The sequence below is a fragment of the Equus asinus genome, chromosome 21 (genome assembly GCF_041296235.1).
Source record: "Equus asinus isolate D_3611 breed Donkey chromosome 21, EquAss-T2T_v2, whole genome shotgun sequence".
Classification (NCBI taxonomy): Eukaryota; Metazoa; Chordata; class Mammalia; order Perissodactyla; family Equidae; genus Equus; species Equus asinus.
This window is the reverse complement of record NC_091810.1, coordinates 41,127,279-41,153,572: the sequence shown is the minus strand read 5'-3', so window position 1 is coordinate 41,153,572 and position 26,294 is coordinate 41,127,279.

The window sequence follows — 26,294 nt, the reverse complement described above, 5'->3', positions numbered from 1 at the left end:
AACCAAGATGGAATGTGATCAAGTGTTCATATGTATGATGTAGAGTATAGGTGTAGTATTTTTAGAAGAAGAGATCAACAGAGAATAGAAAGTATCTTTGAGAGACCTGTTCCCAGCACTCTGAGAACTTAGAGGGAGGAAGAGAACAATGGACCAGAGGAGTCTGGAGTCAAGGAGGCCTTCATGTGCCATCACTTGAAGAGTAAAGAGGCTCTCTCCCTTCACCACTTTTTAGAAAAAGACAATGAAGGAATAAAACAAAATTTTTATTTCACAAGGACAGAGAACACAGAGAGGAGAGAGGAGTGAATGAAAAATTTTTGGAAGACAGAAAGCAGATGAGGTAGGACTGATGAAACTAGAAGGATGCTGTGTCACCCAGGACACCCTCTGGAGGCTCAGCTCCTGGAAGCACCAAGGACTGCAGAAGCTAGGGGAAGAGTCTAGGTAGGGATACAAAGGGAGGAAATGGAAGTGGTCGGACCCTGGCCTGCCTTTCAGGAGCAACAGGTTTATTCTCTAGAGGATTTGAACTGGAGGAGGCTTGAAGTCAAGTGGCATTAAGCAGAGTGGAGTGAAGCACCAAGGCAAGGACTGAAACAGGAATTAAGTGAGCCAATTTACTGGCTAATGGGACTCTCAGCACCATCTCCCCTCCTCACTCTAATCTCAGAAATCTGACAGCCAGACATATTTCCTCAGGCCCTCTACCTCCACCCTTAACTGTAGATACCATTGACTTTTCAAATCCAAGAATTGATGCTAAAAATTATTGGAGCAATGCCCTCAAAATTTCAAGAGTATGCGTCCGAGGCCGGCTCCATGGCCGAGTGGTTAAGTTCGCGGCTCCGCTGCAGAGGCCCAGAGTTCGGATCCTGGGCGCGGACATGGCACCGCTCGTTAGGCCACGTTGAGTCAGCGTCCCACATCCCACAACTAGAAGAACCTGCAACTAAGATATACAACTATGTACAGGGGGGGTTTGGGGAGATAAAGCAGAGAAAAAAAAAAGATTGGCAACAGTTATTAGCCCAGGTGCCAATCTTTAAAAAAAAAAAAAAAAAGAGTATGCATCCAGCTTCTTAATCTATTAAGAGATTAATCAAGTAGGATAAATGGTAGAATAAAGAGAGTTTTCAGATATGCTAGTACTGAAAACATTTCCATTCTTAGGAAGCAACAGGAGGATGTATTTTAACCAAAATAAGGGGATAAACCAAGAATAGGAAGACATTGAATCTAGGAAACAGGTTTGAATACAGAATTACAAAAAGAAATTCAGCATGCAACTACACAACCAGGACAAAATTAAGCCTGGAGTGCAGCTGACAGATTGAAACAGAGGGGCTAAGGGAGAAGGGACAGAGGGAAAGAATCTGACTTCAGATCTTCTGAGGTTTTGAATCTTTAGTGCATTCAATACCTTATAAAGAGTGTGTTAGCTGTGCTCCGTCCTTCCATTTTCTTTTTACTTTGCTTGGCCATGTGTAAAATAAGTGCTTTTATACTCATCTTTTCATCTTTGTTTATAGTTCCCATTTTTGATATGAGAAGTATACCTTTCTTTTAGGAATGATGTAATCAAACATTATCAGTGATTAAAGTAATTAGCACATAGTTTTCATATTACCGTTGAAGTCGTTTCTCATGCAGCCTAAGTAAAAAGTAAAAAAAGCTACTAATATTTATATACAGAAATATAGGTAATTTTATGTTACTTTTTATTTATAGATATTTTAGAAGTTTGCTACATTATACTCCAGATTATTGACTAACTTAGTAAATTGGAAGAACTGATTTCCCATTTTTATGGGAAAAAAACTAATAACTACCATTTATAGTGAAGAATTTGCACCAGGCAATGCCTTAAAATAGTTTTGAAATACATTTATTTACATCTCAAATATGACTTCTTTCTAAAATGTTCAAAGTCTCATTTCCACAGCTGCAATTAGATGACTTTTGAGGATAATGTTTCATTTGGCTGTATTATGTTAATAATCAGCTAGATGATGTATATCTTTTCTGTCTTTGTGTACCCATGAATTATTCAGAAGTGTTCTCTTGCAAATGCAGAGTAGAGGAATTCAGTTCCTTTTTCCCAAAAAGGGTCAGACATGCTTTCCTTTAGAAGAGAGAGAAAAGCAGATTTTTTCTTTTCCTTTTTAATTCTTTTAAATTTGTTGGAGTGAACAGTTGGGAATTATCTAAATATCCAGTAATGAGAAAATGCCAAGATAAACTATAGTGCGTCTACTTGACAAAGTGATGCAATGCTCAAAAACTAATGATTGGAAAGACAACAAAGCTATGGCAGAAATGTTTACATAAAAAAATACATGAAAACAAGCACGATATAAAAATATATGCACATTATAGGATTCTGGGAGGATGGTGGCATAGAAGGACTCTGACTCCCCTCCTCCCACAGACACAACAAATCTACAACTACCTGTGGAACAATTTCCCCTGAGAGAGATCTGGAAACTAGATAAAAAGAACGCCCACAATAAGGGACAACACAACACTGACAAGGTTGAAAGAGGAGGAAATACACTTCTGCTGAGGAAAAAAACTCAAGTACCTTTTCCTGGAGAAGTTGGGGATCTGAGCAGAGGATCTTTGCCACAATAAGCATCCTAGCCTTTATATTCAGTACAACTGAGACAAGATCCCATAATAACTGGCTTTGCTGGCCTTGCAAAACAATGGGGAATACCTCCAGAGAAACTATTGAACTTCAGAGAAAGAAACCCTGCTCTTAAAGGGCCCACACACAGATTTACGAATTCTGGATACCAGCACAAAAACACCAGAAAGAAATGTCCATAGTCCATAGGTAAAAGAGATTCACTTACTAAGCTTGAGCACATCTCAGAGTGGCAGGAGATGGCTGGGCCCACCCCAATCCCCCAGGGACTGAGACACTGGCAGCAGCCATTATTGTGACCTGGTACAGTCATGCTGACATGAATACTGGCAGACAACATTGGATTCCTTCCTCTAGCCTGTTAGTGCAGGAGTTTTCCCTGCCCAAAAGGACACCAAAAAATGAGTATTACCAGGGCAGGCAGCTGGCCTGAGGGACTGGCCCTGCCAACTAGCAAGCCTGTGGTGAACTTGTGGGTCCATGTAGGTGGGGTATGTGGGACCTCAGCAGCAGGGTGGGTGGGTCTGCCTTGGCAGAGTGTTCGTGTGGAGCAGGCCTGCTCTGATGGGGTGTATGGGCCTATGGGTGGAAGGGCATGTCAGCAACAGCAGATTCATGCCTCTGGCCATCTCAAACAGTCACACAGGGGAACAGCCCCACCTTCTAATGCCTGAACCAACTGTGCACTGCCACATCTGGGGCTGACCCCACCCATCTGCATTCTTGTTGAGAGCTGACTGTAGCTGTGCACCAGGAGGGGCTGCAACAGAGGCCTGCAGCACTTTTGAGCCCCTTAGTCTAGCAACTAGCCACATTGGGGGCCTGACTCACTTAACAGCAAAACAGCGGTAGTTGTGTGCTATTAGACCTTGCAGCCAGCCATGCCAGGGCTTGCCCTTCCCAATAAAGCATCCATAGCAACTACGCATGGCTAAGCCTCACAACCAGCAAGCCTAGCCTACCCCTGCACTTGCAGCAAAAGCAACCCCACCACAACAGAAGGGCACACACAGCCTACACAGGGGGCACCCCTGGAACATTTGGAACTGGTGATGAGAGGGAAGCACATTTCTGGGCCCCATAAGTCATCTCTTACATAAGGCCACATTTCCAAGATTGGGAGACATGGCTGATCTGCTTAATACATGGATATAAGTGTGGGGGAAGTAGACAAAATGAGGAGACAAAGGAATATGTTCCAAATAAGGGAATAGGACAAATCCTCAGAACAAGAACTAAATGAAATGGAGATAAACAATCTACTTGATAAAAAGTATAAACTAATAGCCATAAGGATGCTCACTGATCTTGGGAGAAGAATGGATGAAAACAGTGAGAACTTCAACAAAGAATGGAAAATATAAAAAAAGAACCAATCAGAACTGAAGAATACAATAATGGAAATGAAAAATTTGCTAGAGGGAATCAACAGCAGAGTAGATGACACAGATCAGTGAGCTGGACAAAAGAGTAGAGGTAATCACCCAAGCTGAACAAAAAAAGAAAAAAGAATCAAAAAGAATGAGGACAGTCCAAGGGACCTCTGGGACAACATCAAGCCTACTAACATCCATGTTATATCCAGAAGAAGAAGAAAGAGACAAAGGGGCAGAGAACCTATCTGAAGAAATAATAGCTGAAAACTTCCCTAACTTGGGGAAGGAAACAGACATCCAGGTACAGGAAGTACAGAAAGCACCAAACGAGGTGAACCCAAAGAGGCCCACACCAAGACACATTATAATTAAAATGTCAACCCTTAAAGATAGAGAATCCTAAAAGCCACAAGAGAAAGACAACAAGTTACATACAAAGGAAACCCTATAAGGCTATCAGCTGACCTCTCAGCAGAAACCTTACAGGTGAGAAGGGAGTGGCATGATATAATCAAAGGACTGAAAGGAGAAAACCTAAGCCAAAAATACTCTACCCAGCAAGGTTATCATTCAGAATGGAAGGAGAGATAAAGAGTTTTTCAGAAAAGCAAAAACTACAGGAGTTTATCACCACGAAACTCACCTTACAAGAAATGTTAAAGGGACTTATTTAAGTGGAACAGGAAAGACCATGAATAGGTAAGAAAATTATCAAAGAAAAAAATCACTGGTAAAGGCAAATATACAGTAAAGGTAGTGGATCAATTGCCTTAAAACTAGTATGAAGGTCAAAAAGTACTAAAGAACTAAGGCCATAAGATGAAAGTACTGGGGGCCCAGCCCAGTGGTGCTGCGGTTAAGTTTGCACATTCTGCTTCGGTGGCCCGGGGTTCACCAGTTCAAATCCCAGGTGTGGACCTACACACTCCTTGTCAAGCCATGCTATAGCAGGCATCCTGTATAAAGTAGAGGAAGATGGTCATGGATGTTAGCTCAGGGCAAGTCTTCCTCAGCAAAAAGAGGATGATTGGTGGCAGATGTTAGCTGAGGGCTAATCTTCCTCAAAAAAAAAAAGAAAAAATGAAAATACTAAAACTATTTATCTCCATGATAAGAGGTTGAGCAATACACACACACACACACAAAAAGAGGTTAAATATGACATCAAAAACATAAAATTTTGGGTGGAAGGAAGTAAAAGTGTAGCGCTTTAAGTAAGAGGTCAAACTTAAGAGAACATCAACTTAATATAGATCTCTATTTAGGTAGATTTTTGTATATGAACCTCTTGGTAACCACAAACTAGAAATCTATAATAAATACACACACAAAAAGAGAAAGGAACCCAAACATAACTAAAGAAAGCCACCAAATCACAAGGGAAGTGAGCAAGAGAAGAAGAAAGGAACAGAGAAGACCTACAAAAACATCCAGAAAATAAGTAACAAAATGACAATAAGTACATACTTATTAATAGCTACTTTAAAAGTCAATGAACTAAGTGCTCTAATCACAAGGCATAGGGTGGCTGAATGGATAAAAAAATAAGACCCATATATATACTGCATACAAGGGACACACTTAAGACCTAAAAAATTGAAACACTCAGACGTGCACAAACACACTTCAGACACTCACAAATTGAAAGTGAAGGGATAGAAAAAGATACTCCATGCAAATGGAAACAAAAAGAAAGCTGGGATAGCAATACTTAAATCAGACAAAGTAGACTTCAAAACAAAAGCTGAAATAAGAGACAAAGAGGGACACTACATAATGATAAAGGGAACAATCCAACAAGAATACATACTAGTTGTAAATATCTATGCACCCAATACAGGAGCACCTAAATATATAAAGCAATTATTAACAGACATAAAAGGAGAAATTGACAGTAACACAATTCTAGTAGGGGACTTTAATACTCCACTTACTTCAGTGGACAGATCATCCAAACAGAAGATCAATAAAGAAACATTGGCCTTAAATGACACATTATACTGGATGGACTTAGTAGATATATACAGAACATTCCGTCCCCAAACTGCAGAATACACATTGTTTTTGAATGCATATGGAACTTTCTCCTGGATAGATCACATATTAGGCCACAAAACAAGTTTCAATAAATTCCAGAAGATTGAAATAATACCAACCATTTTTCTGACCACAATGGAATGAAACTAGAAATCAACTACAAGAAGAAAACTGGAAATGCCACAAATATGTGTAGATTAAACAAAATGCTACCGAACAACTATTAGGTCAACAAAGAAATCAAAGGATAAATAAATAAACCCATAGAGACAAATGAAAATGAAAATGCAACATACCAAAATTTATGGGACACAGCAAAAGCAGTAATAAGAGGGAAGTTTATAGCAATACAGGCTTACCTGAAGAAATAAGAAAAATCTCAAATAAATAATCAAGTAATCACTAAAAGGAACTAGAAAAAGAAGAACAAACAAAGCCCAAAATCAGTAGAAGGAAGGAAATAATCAAAATTAGAGCAGAAATAAATGAAATAGAGACTAAAAAAAATAGAAAAAAACCAATGAAACTGAGAGCTGGTTCTTTGAAAAGATAAACAAAATGGACAAAGTGTTAGCTAGACTCACCAAGAAAAAAAGAGAGAAGACTCAAATAAATAAAATGAGAAATGAAAGAGGAGAAATTGCAATGAACACCATAGAAATACAAAAGGATTATAGGAGAATACCATGAAAAGGTATATGCCAACAAATTGGATAATGTAGAAGAAGTGGATAAATTTCTTAGAATTGTACAACCTTCCAAAACTGAATCAAGAAGAAACAGAGAATATGAATAGAGCAATCACCAGGAAAGAAATTGAAATAGTAATCAAAAACTTCTCAAAAACAAAAGTCCAGGACCAGACAGTTTCCTTGCTGAGTTCTACCAAACATTCAAAGAAGATTTAATAGTTATCCTTGTCAAACTCTTCCAAAAAATTGAAGAGGAGGGGACACTTCCTGACTAATTCTATGAGGCCAACCCTCATACCAAACCAGACAAGGAAAACACACAAAAAAGATTACAGGCCAACATCACTCATGAACATAGATGCAAAATCCTTAACAAAACACTTGCAAATTGAATACAACACCACATTAAAAAGATCATACACCATGATCAAGTGGGATTTATTCCAGGGATGCAGGGATAATTCAACACCAGCAGATCAGTCAGTGTGATACACCACATTAACAAAATGAAGAATAAAAATCACATAATCATCTCTAAAGATGCAGAGAAAGCATTTGACAAGGTACAGCATCCATTTATGATAAAAACTCTCAATAAAATGGGATAAAGAAGGAAAGCACCTCAACAGAATAAAGGTCATATATGACTAACCCACAGCTAACATCATACTCAATGGTGAAAAACTGAAACCTATTCCTTTAAGAACAGGAATAAGACAAAGATGTTCACTTTCACCTCTCTTATTTAACATAGTATTGGAAGTCCTAGCCAGAGTATTCAGGCAAGAAAAAGAAATGAGGGGATCCAAATTGGAAAGGAAGAAGTAAAACTGTCACTATTTGCAGATGACATGATTTTATACATAGAAAACCCCCTAAAGAACCCACCAAGAAAGTATTAGAAATAATAAACAAATACAGTAAAGTTGCAAGTTACAAAATCAACATATAAAAATCAGTTGCATTTCTATACACTAACAATGAAATAGCAGAAAGAAAAATTAAGAATACAATTCCATTTACAATTGCAACAAAAAGAATAAAATATCTAGGAATAAATTTAACCAAAGTGGTGAAATATCTTTGCAATGAAAACTATAAAACATTGTTGAAAGAAATTGAAGAAGACACAAAGGAATGGAAAGATATTCCATACTCATGGATTGGCAGAATTAACATAATTAAAATGTCCATATTTCCTAAAGCAGTCTGCAAATTCAATGTAATCCCTATCAAAATCCCAATTACATTCTTCATGGAAATAGAACAAAGAATCCTAAAATTTATGTGGAACAACAAAAGATCCAAATAGCCAAAGGAATCCTGACGAAAAAAAAACAAAGCTTGAGGTATCACACTCCCTGATTTCAAAATATACTACAAAGCTATACAGTAATCAAAATAGCATGGCACTGGTACAAAAACAAACACACAGATCAGTGGAACAGAATTAACAGCCCAGAAATAAACCCACACATCTACAGACAGCTCATTTTCAACAAGGGAGTCAAGAAAGTACAATCAAGAAAGGAAAGTGTCTTCAATAAATGGTTTTGGGAAAATGGGACAGCCACATGCAAAAGAATGAAAGTAGATCATTATCTTTCACCATACACAAAAATTAACTCAAAATGGATTAAAGACTTAAATGTAAAACCTGAAACCATAAAATTTTTAGGAGAAAACATAGACAGTATGCTCTTTGACATTGGTCTTAGTAGTATCTTTTTGAATACCATGTCTCACCAGGTAAGGGAAGCAAAAGAAAAAATAAACAAATGGGACCACATCAAATTAAAGCCTTCTGCACAGCAAAGGAAACCATCAACAAAACAAAAAGACAATCTAACAATTGGGAGAAGATGTTTGTAAATCATATATCTGATAAGTTAGTCCCCAAAATATATAAAGAACTCATACAACTCAACAACAAGAAAACTAACAACTCAATTAAAAAATGGTCAAAAGATCTGAATAGACATTTTCCCAAAGAAGATACACAGATGGCCAACAGGCACATGAAAAGATGTTCAACATTACTAATTATTAGGGAAATGCAAATCAACCTACAATGAGATATCACCTCATGCCAGCCAGGATGCCTGTAAATAACAAGACAAGAAATAACAAGTGTTGCAGAGGATTTTGAGAAAAGGGAACCTCATACGCCACTTGTGGGAATGTAAACTGGTGCAGCCACAATGAAAACAGTACGGAGATTCCTCAAAAAATTGAGAACTATCATATGAGCCAGCTATCCCACTTCTGGATACAGAAGTATCCTTCTCAATACTTATCCAAAGAACATGAAATACTAAGTCAAAAAAGATCTTTGTACCCCTCTCTTCTTAGCAGCCCTGTTCACAATAGCCAAGACTTGGAAACAACTCAAGTGCCCATCAATGGATGAATAGATAAAGAAGCATGTGGTACATATATATGATAGAATACTACTCAGCTATAAAAAAGATGAAATCTTGCCATTTTCGACGAGAATGGGCCTTGAGGGTATTATGCTAAGTGAAATAAGTCAGAGGGAGAAAGTCCAATACTGCATGATTTCAGTCACAAGTGAAAGATAAAAACAACAACAACAACAAACAAACACATAGATACAGAGATTAGATTGGTGGTTACCGGAGGGGAAGGGGAGAGGGAGGAGGGTGAAAGGGGTTTTAGGGAACATGCGTGTGGTGATGGATGGTAATTAGTCTTTGGGTGGTGATCTTGATGTAGTCTACACAGAAACTGACATATAATGATGTACACCTGAGATTGATATAATATTATAAACCAACATTACCTCAATAAAGAAATAAATAATAAAAAAGTATTCACATTATTATTTCAATTTAAAAAATCATCATAGGAAAAATTCCAGAAGAAAATACAATAAAATAGTATTGACAATCATGTTATTATGGTAGGACTACAGATGATTTGTTTTTCTCTATATTTTCCAAATTATCTTTAATACAATATTATTTTATAATGAGATAAAACAAAACAAATAATCACACCCTCATTCAGTGACTAGTTTTTGCTAGAAAACTGGGCTGTGTGCTGAGGATATAAAGACAAAAAGATATGCTTAGAGATATGTAAGATATATCAAGTTTTCCCTGGTGATATTAAAATGCATATAATTAATATAAATTTCATTGAGATCTTATTAAGGAGAAATGTCATTAATTAAATACCTAGTAGGTGCTTTTCATGTGTACCTTGTCTGATCCACTCAAAAATCACACAGAGAATTCTTTTTATAGACAGGAAACTAAGTCTTAGAAGAGCAACTTGTCCAAAGTGGCATAGTTAATAAGAGATTGAGCTTGGTCTGATTAGATGTCCATTCGCAGTCATTTAACAATAATTTATTAAGCACTGACTATGTACCAGTAATTGTTCCTGATTAGGGACACTAAAATGAGCAAAACAAAGGGTTTGCCATCATGGAGCTTACATTCTAGTGTGAAGAGACAGAAACAAAAATAAATGGCAAATGATGTATTAGAAGCTGAAAAGGGCTTTTAAAGCAGAGCAAGGGGCCATGGATGCAGACTAGGGAGGAGAGGGTTGTAATTTTGAATAGGATGATCAGGGGAGGCCTGGCTGAGAAAGCTATGTTCGAGCACAGGCCTGAAGGAGTTGAGGAAATGATCCAACTCTACAGGAGAGCACCTCAGGCAGAGGGAACAGTAAGTACAAAGGCCTTGAGACAAAACTTGCCTAGAGGAAGAGCAAGGAGACCAGCACAGCTAGAGCTTATGGAACCGTGGGGAGAGTGGAACAAAATGAGGTAAAGGAAGACAGCAGGGAGCCAGAGATTTTGAGCTTTGTAGGGCACTGTCAAGACAGCAAACCACTAGAGGGTTTTACGCAAAGGAGTTGCTTTATCTGACAGTTTTTAATGGATCATTCTGGCTGCCATATGCAGAAAAGCCTATTGGGGACTGTGGTGAAAGCTGGAGACCTGTTAGGAAGCTACTGCAGTAAGAGATGATGGTCAATCGTGCAGGATAGGAATGGAGGACTGTCAAGAACTGTGAGGGCCTGAGATTTTATCTTACTACATACTTATTTGCAAGCTATCAAGTTAGCTAGTTCCTTGCATGCTGGCAGAAAATACATCTATGGATCAGAGACAAAGGATTTTATTTCTCATCCCATAGCAGTGAGCATGAGCTTCATGTTTGTTTCATCTTCCTTATCCCCCAAGTGTCATGAGGGGATGCAGAGTGACCCAAGTGGACACTGTGCCTATATTGGGCTTCTGTTACAGCTGAGGGACCCCAAACTTAGGAATCCCCGATCTTTTATAATGGACTACAAACAAACTTGCCCAACCTTTCCTTTCTTTTGCAGGGCGACATTATCTTTATTATACAAACTCGCCATCTGTTCCAGAGGGGACACTATCACTATCTTCCAAGACTGTTTGCTACACAAACCTCCTTGAAAATATAGTCCAGAACAAAAGCTATCAGTGCCTCCCCTTGTAAGATGGGAGGAAATATAAAAGACCCATGGAGAATTGTCTCCCAACAGGGATGTAGTGTGAAGTGGCTGAATTCTGCAGGTCTTTTTCAGGTAGAGCCCAGGTCACATGTGGGAAGTAAGAGAAAGAGAGTCAAGAATGATGCTATCATTTTTGCCAGGCACTGTGCTAGGTGCTGGGAATATGGTGGCAAATGAGACATTCCAGGGCTTGGCTGCCATGGGGGTTACCTTCCAGTGAGGGAGATAGACCAAAGGAGCTAAATATGCCAAATAAGTGAAATGATTGACCTACTTTATGTATAGTTTCTGGGGGATTTCATCTCTGTGAAAATAGGTGGTTTTATTTAAATGAGCTAAAATTGCAACCAGGATAGAAAGTGAAGAGGTAGATTAGACCCCAAAGATGAAGTCTCGTGTCTTTGCTTCTAGAGTTAATTTTATCCTTGTCATCTTTTTTGAGGAATAAATTTCCTTGAGTTTGTGCCTTCTTGTGTCTTCCCAAAGATAGATACACTTAGCATTTATTTCATCAGTAACCTAGACATGTTTAATTTGGAAAACAAATATTAAAATTTTAAAAGATTCCATTTTAGGAACAAGATTATTTTTACTTTGCTTGCTTAAAGACATATATTTGGAGTTTGACTGTGATGAGCTATTGTCATAGATGGAAAACTACCATCAATTTTATTTCTTAGTGGTTTGTTGTCTGTCTCTACTAACTAGAATAAAAGCTCAATGAGGGGTGTTCATTTTGTGTGTAGATATATTCTCAGCTCCTAGAATAGCATCTGGTATACAACAGGTGTTTAATAAGTTAACTCTTGGGGCGGGCTCCATGGCCGAGTTTTTAAGTTAGCGTGCTCTGCTTCGGCGGCCCAGGGTTTTGCTGATTCTGATCCTGAGAGGGGACATCTCACCATTTGTCAGGCCACGCTGAGGTGGCGTCCCACATGCCACAATTAGAAGGACCCACAGCTAAAATATACAACTATGTACTGGGGAGTTTTGGGGTGAAAAAGCAGAAAAAAAAAAGATTGGAAACGATTATTAGCTCAGATGCCAATCTTTAAAAAAAAAATTTTTTTTAAGTCAACTTGATGAATGAATGATGCACATATTATTTGCTATTCTGCTTATAATAAACAAATCACTTCCCTTAGTATTCATTTCCTTTGCAGAATCTTTAATGTCTGCTTTCTATCACTTTTTTATACTATAACCGTTCTTTAAATATTGGACATTCAGATATTCCCCAAACATTTGCGATGATGCAAAATACTGAAGTAACGTTGTTGTGTATATTAATTTTTTTTCTTTTGAATTATCTCTTTAGCATAAATTCAAAGTGGGTCAAAAGGTATTATCATCATCATTACTCTTCCTCCACGTTGTCTTTTCCAAAGGGTGGGGACAATTTTCAATGGGTGAGTTGCACCTATTTCACCACAAACTCAAATTCATCAGCATTAGTTGTTATGTTTTTTAAAAGACTTTTTTTGGTAGGTAGAAATAGAGGGTCAAGTAGTATTTTACTAGCATTTATTTGATGTTTCTTGACATTGTACATATTTCCATGTTCATTTATTTTTTTTCCCTCTGGTGTGAGCTGTCTGTTCATATACTTTGTCCAGTAGAGCTGCTCGTTGAATTGTCCAGTTCCAAAGTTCTAGGCAGAATGATGACACGTGGGTCTGCATGAAACCTTTTCCTAGGTACTGGAGTTGTCCGTGATGGCAGCTTCAGGTGATGTTCTCCTGCTGAGGCTGAGAGGCAGGGAGGCGAGAGGGGGCTCTTTGAATCTCACACCCAGGCAGTCAGGATTTCCCTGCTTAATGAGGAGAACCTTGTGGACACATATTGATGACATTCCCCCTTTCAACAGATATCTATTCTGTTTGCTGTTTTGTAAACAGAAAAATAAGTATCTAACTACACTGTTATAAGTATGATAAAAATAGGGTGCAGTAAGAGACAATAATGAGGAAGGGATGAGCGTTTGGAAGCCTTCCTCAGATCGGTCCTTCTGAGGAAACGGCATTTTACCTAAAATACAAAGGGAAAGATATCCACAGGGTACCTATGACGTCATACCTCTGGTAGGAGCACAGTTTCAAATGTCATTACTATAGCCTACAGGAGCAGCCTGTTGAGCTGAGCTGTAACATCCTGTGGGTCAGGAAGTTGCTTTCATCTTGGTATCGCTCAAGATGATTGTGTTAGGTCGCAGGGATGAAAGAATAAAGCTCCTCCTTAACTTCCTAATGTGCCTGGTCACTTAGTGGGATATGGGAAATACCTGTGATAATTTGAAGATTAAATAATAAGATAATCACTGTGTGTCATTTCCCCTGTTCTTGCCATATGATCGAAATAGCTACGATAATTAGAATTCAGAGGAACCCACTCTCTCCTGATTTAATGAATCATGCTGTAAGAGCAGCTAACACAGCATTATACACAATACAGTCATAATGCAGTCTGCATAAAAGCAATCTCAAGTCACATAAATGCTTCATAAAGAGTTCCTATCTATACACCATGTCTCCTGCAGTACACAGGAAAAATGAAAATCAGTATCATATAGCTGACTTCATTTGGCTATCTAACTTTGATTACTATTTCCATCATTTTGCCTTATCCATTTAAGCTTATTCTTAATAAATGAACACTTGGAGGTCCAGTCTCCTTTAAAGGTAAAACAGGTTTGAAGCTGTCTTGCTCTTACTGTTCACTTAAATAATCCTCAAAAGTCCGCTTTGCAATGAAGCAAGAATACTGCCACGTATAAAATAGGATATTTTATTTTCTGAACATTTAGTAGTTTATTTCACATTCTACACGTAACCCTCTAGTACATTTTGTAACGTCTGAGGAAGCATGCATGTATAGTCTATTGCCAGAAAAAATATAATCTTACTAGTAGCTCACTGCAAACATTCTCAGAGCCCAGAGTATGATGCAAAACTTTTTTTAAACTATTCTCATTGTGCTTTTCATGCTTGTCTGAGTCAGCTTCAGGCCCATTCTCCTAGTCAGCTACCTTTTCTCCCTTCTTCTTTTTCTTCTACTCCTCTACCTTCCTCATGTGGTCAAAGCTGGGGAACCCACTGTTCCTGGGTCTATTCTGGAAGGCGATGAGGAATCAGAGTTGGTGGCACTTCACAGCATCCATGGGATTTGGCTTAAACTTCTCAGATTTTTTGGAGTAGAATCTGTTGTATAAAAGCAGCCTCTCTCGTGTTAATAGCACAATTCTTATAGCACAACTTTGACGTGACTGTGTCAAAAAGGACACCCTCCACCAGGAGGGAGGCTGAGAAGGAAAGAATGTGTACAGCGAACAGAGAACCTGGAGCTGTCACAGGTGATCTGCCAGAGTTCTCCCAAGTCAGTTTATTCCATGGTACCTCTCTCATAGCCGCTTCACCAGAAGCACATCTTTACTAAAAACGCTTTCTAGGTTCACACAGGTAATCACAGTTGCAACCTAGCAAAGAAATGTAGTGAGGCAAGGACAATCAAGTTGTCTGTAAGATCAATAATGGCTTAGGCACTTGTCTTTTCCCAATTTCTTTGTAAAGTGCGTAAAAGAAATTATTAATCCAACAATGGTGATAGTTTTACTCAATAGATGAGAAAGAAACATTTATTTTTAGAAGCTGCTATTTGTTAGTCTGAAAGGCTAGTTTAAAATTGTAGTTGCTCTGATAAAGCATTGTTAGCTTGACAGCAAAAGTAACCACAACCGAAGTTTTCACACACTCTGCCCAGCTCTCCAGGAGGCCTCTCCCCGCAGACTTTCAGTGCAGTTCTGAACAATCATTCTCATCTGAAAGATACACCAGACGCTGCGCTGGATTCAAGTTTGGCCCATCACTGAAAATTTATCGGTAACACTGTTCAAACCTTGACATCTTGTTGTATCGAAGCTAACTTTTGTAAAATAAAAGTTGCTTGTCTAAGTTGTCTGCATATGAATGCCTAATTTCCTAGATTTTTCCTGAAAATGGCATTTAAAGGTACATAATGGCTGAGAATTTGTACCCATTTCTCTTGTACTTATCTTAATTACGCTAGGTACAATTGGCGCTTCTCAAAGAGACAGCCAACGAGGCTTTATATCAAGCTTTTACTATAGGAACTGAAGAACTTTTTCCCTCGTAAACTATATAAAAAGATGCTACATCTTATGTACCAAGAAAAATAGTTGTTTTTTCCCCGAAGTGCCAAAGAATCTCTTTCATCTCCTGGCATCCTGTCAAGCTCATTACTGCTTCAACATTTGAACTTATCCCCTCTCCAAGATCATCTAGTTGCATTTTATTATCTTTTGACCAATCTTAAGGTTTTGTAAAGTCCCTTTGGATTTTCTATAAAAGCTCATTCTTTGAGATTCAGAAAGTTTCTTTAAATCTAGTTCTCTTAGCAGATTTTTATAAAACAATTCAATAAAAGGATGATCACACTTTAAATAGAATATGTGTCCATATTTCCATTTTTATTAAAATTTTTGTTTGCTTCCAACTTTGTCTCTGTTAGAACTTCTTTTTTCTTCCCTGTCCCTAAGTCTATGGGGGGATACTAAACTTCCATAATATCTTGTCTGAAACAAAGAACTGAAGACCCTATGGAGCCAGCATTTCCATTACTGGATCCCACGGAGAAATAGAGTTAGATTCAGAACTTTTCAACTTGTTGAATTGGCAGTTCCTCTACCACCTTAATTTATTTTCTCCTTTTTGCCCACCTTTGGAGAATTTCTCCCCTTCTAACTCTTCCTTTCATGTAACCTTTAGATTTTCTGAATACCTTCCTGTGAATTACTGGTGCTGTTCTTGTACCTTGACGGTGAAGGAAAGACTGGCTTTAACTACATTTGTTCAAGTGTCCCCAGGCTGGAACTTCTTCATCCTGAGGCCCTCAGGTCTGCTAGACCACGTAAATATTGATAGAGCAGAGTCTAATATATTCTCTTCAGCCTGCAGACAACATTTTATGTTCAAAGGACCGTTTCTGGGTTCCTGTCTTTCTGTGGAGGGGCCAGAGGTTTTCATGTTGAGCTTAGCTTGTTGCACGGCTGGAGCAATCCTCTTGGCAAGGAGCAACACTTATTTGCTTAACACTCACTCTTCTGTATCATTGGCTTAAATAGATTAGAAGAATACTTTTCTCTGTACCAGTTCATCTCTCAATTTAGACAGAAGATCAGTTTCAAAGCCTTTGGCCTCTTTCAAAGCTGTACCTCTGTTGTTTGGAATGCTGTTTTGAAGGTGTGACAAGGTCAGCTGGAAAAACCAAGGGCCTAGGTAGGTTCCATCCTCAAATTGGTGCTAAAGTAAAGTACCTTAGGACTCCTCTGCCAGAATAAAGGGATCCCTAAGTTCAAAGAAGTGTTTCTGGAGAGAACAAAAGCATTTTTAATGAAGTGACAACATTTTACTTTTCACTTACAGAAGCTGAATAAGCGTTCCTTCTTTGAGAGGTCTCTCTCCCTGAGCAGGAGCAAAGCCTAGTGGACAACTCTAAACCCCTGGGGAAAAGTTATGAAGAGTTTGGAGCAGTCACCAAAGATCAATAAATGCTGTCTTGTTCATAAAGACTTTCATACTCCCTCCTAAACATCTCCAGCTCCTTCTTTGATTTGTCACATAAGCATCTGCTCTGGCAAACATTGTAATTCCTCTCCACAGACCCAGACTTTCATGATAATGAAAAGCAAAGGATTACAAAAGAGAAGCAGAGTGCAACACATTTCTTTAAAGCTCATTTCTTGATTCTCATTAGGATTTCTCTGACTTGGAGCCCTTAAGCAAAAGTTCTTATTTTGTATAACCAGTCAACATTCCTTTATACAGTTTCTACACTTTCAGAATCTTTTCCAAAGGAATTAAAAAGAAATGGAAAACATGATCACTAATTTCCCCCAACTAACTATTAGTGGAAAATATACCTGAAATGGCTTGAAACTAAGCATGTCAATACAATATGATGACTCCGCTATGTGATTCAGGTAGATCAAACTCTTGGGTGGCCTAGATGCTCCCAAATTTAAAGAGCTTCAGTTATCATTGAAATCCTTAATAATTTCTTCCTCTCCTACCCCCTCTGAATCACTCTACCGGAGTTTCAGAGACCCCAGCGCTCCTGGACCCTCTGGCTAGGTTCAGATCCCACTGTGCATTCTTTGCTTTGACATTATGGGAACGATTTCAGTGGACAGTGAAGCTGCCTCACTTTGTTGGTTTGAATTGACAGTCCAAGGGCAAGCTGAAGTATGTTAGATAATCAGAACTCTGCTAATAAGATATGTGATTCTGTAAATTTGGGTGCTGCTACACACTTTGGTGACTTTTTTTTTTTTTGTATTATTGATATTGCTTTCAAGAGTTTAGATTACTAATATTACTTTTAAGAGTCTCTTTGTTTCTCAAATTACAAATATAATACTGTTGACAAACAGCCAATTATTTCTCCAGCAAAAATGGGTTTATTTGGGATCAGTAAAGAATTGCAATTCAGGATCTGCAACCATGGCAAGCCATGAGCAAGTTTCCCAGCAGCAAAAGGAGGAGGAACTCTTTATAGAGGGGAAGACGATGTTGGGAGGGCTATCGTAAACAAGGAGTCCGTTGGAGGAACTGAGAGTTGATGTGTAATGACTTTGCATTGGCTGAGTTGTGACAGTCTCGCATTGGCTGAGCTTCTTGCTGGTCAAGAAGAGGAAGTCTTCTTCCTGTTGGACTCTGCTATCCATGAAGAGCAGGACAGCTCCCCCTTTTGGCCTCCCAACTGCATTTTAATGAGGTTCTGTTTATTAACTTCCACAATATGGACTTGTGGTTAAGAAAGGAAATTATATACAGTTATGTGGGTGTGCATTAAATGAAAGTTGAACACCTCCCTATTTCACTCCCCTGAGAGCCTGAAATGACCCTTCCACAGCTTTCTTCTTCTACATACAAGTATATTCAAGCATACAAGCACAGATTCATTGTTCTTTGTTACTGAAATAGAATCATGCTGTATGCAATTTGCTTTTTTCACTTAATGTCATGGACATCCTTGCAAGTCACTACTTACGGTACTAATATTATCTTCTTAACTTCTTTATGCATTTAGAAACATATTTTAATTTTCTAGAAGTGAGATCATACACTTCTTGCAGGATATTACCTTTTCATTTTATTTTAACTTCTATTATTATTATTAATACTAATTTTCATTTTTATAATGCTTTGTAGATCGCAACCTCTTCTCACATATATCATCTTATTTATTTTTAAACACTCTATGAGGTGGTTACTATTAACTTTATTTTAGTTGATCAGGAAGATTAGAAAGGTTGATGCCTTCCTTCCATCATACCAATGAAAGGAGAGTCCGGATTCAGACTTGGCTTTCTTATTCACTCATACCTTAGAGAGCACTTAATCTTTTGATAATATTTCAAAATGCTTGCAGGAAGGTAGGCAAATCCCTAATGAATGACATTTGGAATCCCTTTAACCATACCAAAAAATTGTCAATATCATTTTTTTTTTTTTTTTACCTATAAGCCTCTAACAACATATCCATCACCTTATCTACCACATTGGTTTGTTTTGCTATCTCTGTCCTATAGACTAGTAAATTCTATGATAATTTTTCTGCCTTAATTCTTAAAACAGTTTCTTAGCTATTAAACTGAAGCATTGTTCCATTTAAGATGTATTTCCACGTCCTATTATTTGCTCCTAAACTCATTTTATCTACATTTTCTCTGGACTGAGCTCAATTTGCTTTACATTACTCCCAAAGCCTGGATGATTCATCTGAATCCAAGTACATTATTTCTCATTGTATCTTGCTTTTCACAATTTAACTTATCCTGTAAACTTGCTTTCCATGCATTCTCCAAATTAATAGCAGAAAAATAAACTTTTAAATATGAAAACAAAGCTTGCCCTTGGCCCTCATGGAAACACAAATATTTGTCTGTGAAATGGCTTAGCTATTGTTCTGATATATCTCAAGAGGCACTTACCTTTTCCCATTTTATTTCTTACTGGTAATATAAAAAAGGATTAATTATAATGGTAGGTTTTAGGCATCTGACTATGGAGATCCAGCCAGTAATGAAAGTAGGAACTTTTAGGCAAAGATGTTGATAATTAATAAAAAAGCACATACATACAGAGTGTAGAGTAATATAGAAACAGAATGGGCTGTGGAGATTGAGAGATTCCGATTGGAATCCTTGCTTTGGTACTGCTTAACTCTTTGACCTTGAAGAGGTTGATTAATTTCTTTAAGCTTATGTTTTTTCCATTGTAAAATAGGGATAATACTCATAGATTTGTCGGGAGCATTAAATGATACCATATGCCAATTGTCATCACAGTGTTTGACATTTAGGAAATTTTCAGTATGTGGTAAGTTTAACCACATGCAATTATTGATTTTCAATTGATTTTTACCTATAAAACAGTTATTTTATAGTTACTATACTTAACACTTAATATACCTATATACTTACTATAACTAAATAGCTAAAAGTAAATTTAACCTTTTTAGTCAGGTTCTTCTATAAGTATTTCTATTAGTTATTTCTTCTTTGTCACTTTTCCTGACAATATAATGTACAATGTGTTTGGAAGACACATTTTGGTACAAGAGTCTTCTTAAAGATACTCTAATTCTTTCTGTTAAGTTAGTAATCGTAGTTACATTCTTAAACTATATCATCATAGTACTCTGAAGGAGTTAAAATATCCCCCTTCCTATAACCGTATTTAAGTATGGATTCAAGCTTTGATAATATGACTTATAGTTCAACCACACAGTTTATTGTGGACTTAAATTCAGATTTTATGGGATTCGATTAGCAAAATAAGGTCATATAGTTTCAAAACATTTGAGTCTTTCACTTTCTTAGACACTTTGAATCTGGACCTAAGGACCTAGCGTTTTCTAAGTATGTCTTTTGGATTTGAGCGGTTAGTTTCTTTTCTTCACATTTGAGAGTAGTGGTAGAATCCTTTGGGAATGAGGAACTTTTGATTACCTATTATATCCACAGTATTTCTGAGTATAGAAGACTATATTCCTGTTGTCAAGGAGTTTACAATCATTTATTTGTCTATAATGAACCAGGTGCTATTTTAAGCACAGGCAATAGAAGTAAACAAGACAGATGTCCTGGCCTTGATGAACTAAGATTTAAGTTGGAAAGAACAGAAACAACCATATAAATAAATACATAAATAAGAATTTCAGACACTGTAAGTGCCATATAAAGATAATATTGGGTAAAGCGGCATGAAGGGAAGCCCTGTCTTTGATTTGAAACCTGAATGATATGGAAGCTGGGATGCGCCATGTTCTGAAGTAGGAACAAGATAGTGGGCATGGGGATAAGATGAATGTGCAAACGTTTTCATTAAAGCCAAAATTTGAGTGAGAGCTGTACATTTGGAAACCATTTGCATCCAAGTGAAAAGTGAGGAACTGAGAAAATACATTTGGATAGTGTCTCCTTTAAGGTACCACACACTCAAGGTTAATGAATTCTTGCTCAACGTTCCAACCGAAACGTCAGTTGGAATTCTATTTTTCTAATACCTTAGGGAGATTTTACAAGTAGACTGAAGAAAGAGGTTACCTTTTCCTTAAGGGGAAGACTAATATGCTTACAGAGGTAAAAACAGTTTCTGTGCCATGTATACCTTTCATTTTAATTAATTTCATCTGGAAATGAAAGGACTGAATTTCAGGATTGACTCTTTAGAGCTTAGGCCTGTCACTTCAGTTAAGTTGCATTTTCTCCTGCTAGTAGACAGGAAACTGTATGCCTAGAATTAAAGGTCCAACAGAAAAATCCCTGAGATTGTCGAATCTCTCTGTTTTCTCCTCTAAATTGGCATATTATAAGATCAGCAAATTTTGGTACCAGCATTTCTGAAAATGAAGTCAGAAATATTGAAAACATAACTTTAAACTACTTTTTTTTCTTTCTTGCTCCTCCCTTAATAAAAGACATGTGTTTTAAGTAGGTTAATGCTTTTCCTGGATCTCCAATTATAGTACATCTTTATTTTAGGCATGAATAGCTTACATTTTCATTTCTTGAATTATCTGAGCTGAAAAAAATAAGCAGAGTTATGCAGTTCAACCAGATTCTCAAATCTTTTTAAAGAAACTTTTCCCTGAACAGGGGAAAAAACCAGAAGTATTTGGGGTCTGCATGAACATTGTCATTAGCAAGCTTTGTAATGTGTCAATTTTTAAATATAAGGATGCTATCATAAGTAGTAATTATTGCTCTGGATTCTTTGAGCAGAGAGAAAATTTTAACACCAAGACTGAATACAAACTAAAAGCACCCTTACCTATATTCCATCTTCTCCCCACACAGAAGATACAAATCGTCTGTGAAAAAAATTAGTAGCCTTCCTACTGTAATGCATCAAAGCATTACTATCTCATTTTCTCCTCTAGAGTTTTTATTCTCAACATTAGAATTTCTCGGCAAGACAGTAGAATAATTGGCACTAGTGAGATTGAGATTAATATTAGATACTGTAGTCAATGATTGTTTATTTTGACTGATTTCCATGCTAAGTCATTCAATATTACCAAAGAAATCCAGTTTGCCAAATGTATTTTCCTTAGAATTCACAAAAAAACAAAGGAAGAATCCAAAACAGTAACCGATCATCCGGTTACCTCAAATCAACGTATCTGTGATTTGCGTATGGCTGTGGTTGCAACACAAGAACACAGAGTGGGCTTTTACCAGGAAGTTGGAAGTCTGATGCAACAGGCAGCATGACATTTTGCTTTGTGGTGCTAAATGGCAGTTATAGAAGGTCACAGAAAATGAAGGCATGGATATGGAACTGGATCTATAAGAGTAATTTGTTGTTGGAAACATGAGAAATGACTGAATATGATGCAAAATATTTAGCCCTGGTGGATAGAGTTTGGAAGAGAAAATTTTAAATTTATTGTGAAGCTGATTTAATTTTTATTTTAAAATCAATCAAAACAATATAAAGAAGTATAGTAGAAAGTCTCACTTCTACCTTCTCCTATCCACCCTAGTTTCTCCTCTTCTCCCCAGGCCCAGAAGCTATACTTATTTCCTACATATTTATTGTCCCAGGGTTTCTTTACGCAAATGCAAGCAAATGCTACTATGTAGTCATATTTCCCCTTTCTTACTACTATGAAGTATTTTATGAATGGAACAATTATAATACATATGCTTCTGAGATGTATACATGGCGTGTCACCGATGTATCTTCAATGCTCGCAACAATCATGAAGTAAGTAGTACTTTTTCCATTTTACATATGAAGAAACTGAGGCTCAGGGGAGTTCAAACATGCCCCAAACTCACACATTGTTGGAACTAGGATTCAGTCTCCCTTTTTGCACTAATGATACTTGTTGGTATACCTTCTGCAGTTTGGCCCTTCTGTATGGAAACGTCAGGACAGAAGTCTGTAGCTCTTAAACAATAATTCTATTATTATTGTATTTGAAGAACTTCATAGAAAGTTTAACCTTTTGATTTTCAAAAATAAAAAAGAACTCTTTTTCTGACTAACGTTATTTTTATAAATTAGAGAGTGAAACTCGTGTTAAGCCCAGCTGTCCAGATAAAATCACTAGTAACATTTTGGCATGGAGTTATGGATTGGCAGGCAGCGATCTTTCTCACACACACCGTTACTTCCCCATTTAGTGACTCAAGGATCCGGAATGCTATTGGTAGTTGAGTGGCCACAATGGCAGGACCAGTGCAGCATATCTTGGCATGATTTTTCCCTGGCCCCGAGTTCCTTAGTGGAATGTTCAGCTGCCAGTGATAATGTCCTCACACTGTAGAGTTCTGCCTCATCTGAGGAAAGAAGCAGAGAATTTTTGCTCTGTCCCAACTGTTTTTATATAGCCTACAACACCATTCCAAACGCTTACCCTAACAATCTACATGCTGCCACTTATGTAAATGTCTACAGACCTGTCAGTTCTTGATGCACAGTCATACATCCAGCTGCTGTGTGTTTACAAGTTTACAAGGAGTCATTTGTAAATTGGTCTACCATAGTTTCTATTATTTATCCCTTTTGAGCATCATCATATATTGTGGTCTTTCATAGACTCAAATAATTCCAATCTACAATTAGTAAGTAATTTCTTTTGGATTCACATTCAAATTCCTCACATTTTGGCCAATGAAGGCCTCTCCAAGCTAGCTGCTTGTTACCACCACCAGAAAGCTTTGAAAGTATTCTTGCCATCTTTCAACTAGATGTGCCAGGCCCATCCTGAGTTCTTCCATCCAGGAATCAGAACAAGCTTCCAGAAATTAAATCTAGGCACTAGGACTGCATATTATTCTGTTTCATGTGATCAAGGGGCTAGAGCATGATGGGAAGGCTTATAGGTCTTTAGTGACAGGACATTTACTCCTCTTTCAATATCAATGAGTTCATGTTGCTACATACAACTTACCACTTATTAAATATTACTTAAAATGATAGTTCATTAATGTAATTTTTTTCGATCATTTTGTGTTACAGTGATTTTTTTTTTGTTCACTAGCTTTGATTTTCCATGATATGTATTGTCTTATCAAACTCTGTATTTAAATTTCTATGTTACTGCCAGATTTATAGTTTCATTGTCTTTCTTTCTGTCTCTCGACTCCAGCTTTCCAGGAACTGAGTGTGCAGGTATCAGTTGTCCCCTCTGTCAAGCATTACTGGAGCACAAACTGCCTAAAAAGGAAAATAAGACCAACTTATTTTCAAGGGGCATACTAAAGAAAGAAAGTTCCGGGCCAAAAGGCAAAACTATAGAGACAGTAAAAAGATCACTGGTTGCCAGAGGTTTAGGAGAAGAGAGGAAGGGAGGGACGAATCAGTGGAGCAGGGATTTCTAGGGCCATGAAACTATTCTGTACAATACTGTAATGGTAGATGCATGTCATTATACGTTTATCAAAACCCACAGAATGTACAACACAAAGAATGAACCCTAATGTAAACTGTAGACTTTAGTTAATAATAATGTATCAATATGGGCTCATCAATTGTAACAAATTTACCACACTAATGCAAGATGTTAAAAATAGGGGAAACTGGGACCACCCAGTGGCGTAGTGGTTAAGTTCACGCACTCCACTTGGGGGCCTGGGGTTCACCGGTTCAGATCCTGGGTGCAGACCTACACATGGCTCATCAAGCTATGCTGTGGTGGCATCCCATATACAAAATAGAGGAATATTGAAACAGATATTAGCTCAGAGACAATCTTCCTCAAGCAAAAAGAGGAAGATTGGCAATAGATGTTAGCTCAGGGTCAATTATCCTCACCAAAAAAAGGGGAGAAACTATGTGTGGAGAGAAGGACTTATGGAGGGAGGGTATATATGAGAACTCTCTGTACTTTCCATTCGCTTTTTCTATAAACCTAAACTGGAATGTCTATTAACTAAAAAAACATTCTGGACCCTCAATATTTCAAAGACAGGAGACACTTAGATTCTTAGACACTTAGATAAACTCCAAAACTATTAGTAGACGATAGCAACAGAAGGGGAAGTAAAGACAAATACAACTCTTTGGGATTTTTATCTATATTTATCTTTTTTAACGCCATAATTTTTCTGAGCCCTAGTGTCATTACCTTGTCTCTCTGGACCATTGTGTGGAACTCCAATTTATTTATAGCCTTTGGATGACTATCACTCTTTTTTACCTTAGGAATATACTAGCTTACATATTAGCATATAATATATATTTAAATATATAAATAAACTATAAAATAAATAGGCAAAATAGGGTAAACACTCATTATGTGCCTCTATGGTGCAGTCATACATATAACTTACATAGATTGATCTTAAAAAGATAGTCCTGAATAAGAAGAGTAGAAACAGAATGACATATATGTGAATTTAAAATAAGTACTCACAAAGTAACAATATACATTTTTTATAAGAATGCATATGCATTTTAAACATATCAGAAATGGTTGCTCATGAGACTGGGGAATGGGATAAAAGAGAATAAATAAACAAACAAGAGAAGGACTTTGCTTGGACCAATAAAAAATTTGTTATCCAACAAGCCTGACTGGTCATTGATAAAAAGCATTGTTCAGAAATCCACTGATGTCATACTTTCCTCAGCGACCCAGTAGTCTCCCGCCTTAGACTAGTGAGTTCTACACAGGATGTGCGCAGCTCACCTTCCCTCCCTCAGATTCCAGATACCTTGTGGGAAATATGGCTGTGGTGATAGGGATTTTCCTTCTAGTCTCACTCTTAACCCAGTCTGCAACATTCCAGTTACAGATTGGTGGCAACATGCACACACGCGTGCACACACACACACACACAGAGTGAATTCGTGATTTAATAGAGAAGAGTAGGAGGTGGGATGGCCACAGATATCTCGGCAAGGCTTTTTCATAACCCCTAATTCCCAATCAGTGTGTAGTTGGGTCCTGCAGACTGGGGCATGGTTTTGCTAAACACTATGTCTCTTATGCTCAAAGCTTACATCACTTTTCCAGAAGAACTTGTACTTTCGTTTAAGGGAATGTTGATGAGCGTTATGCTTTTCTTCATCCTGAATCAAACAGTGTTGGCCACATTCTCATCTGGGGCGAGGACATAGTCACGGACCAAGAGTCTCTAAACAGGATTTTTGCTTCCTCCAGTTGCTAGTGCTCTGGAAAGCCTACTTCCATGCACATTGTTACTTAATTTTCATTTTCCTGACAGCTGGTGATTTCTACAAGCAGCACTGTAGGACAATCAAGTTGGACCATTCAGTTGTGGGAAATTATAATGTTAATATCCTTAGATCTTTCTTCTGGACCTGCTCAAATTCTTCAGAGGAGACCTTTTCAATCTCCTGCCTGGAAAGTGAAGTCCTAGTTGCCAATTTTCTAGAAACTGAATGGGGGAAAAGGCTGGAGGTCTCAACGTATAATATGTGTACATTCAATGAATTGCTCTCTTTTTAGGACGGTACACCATCC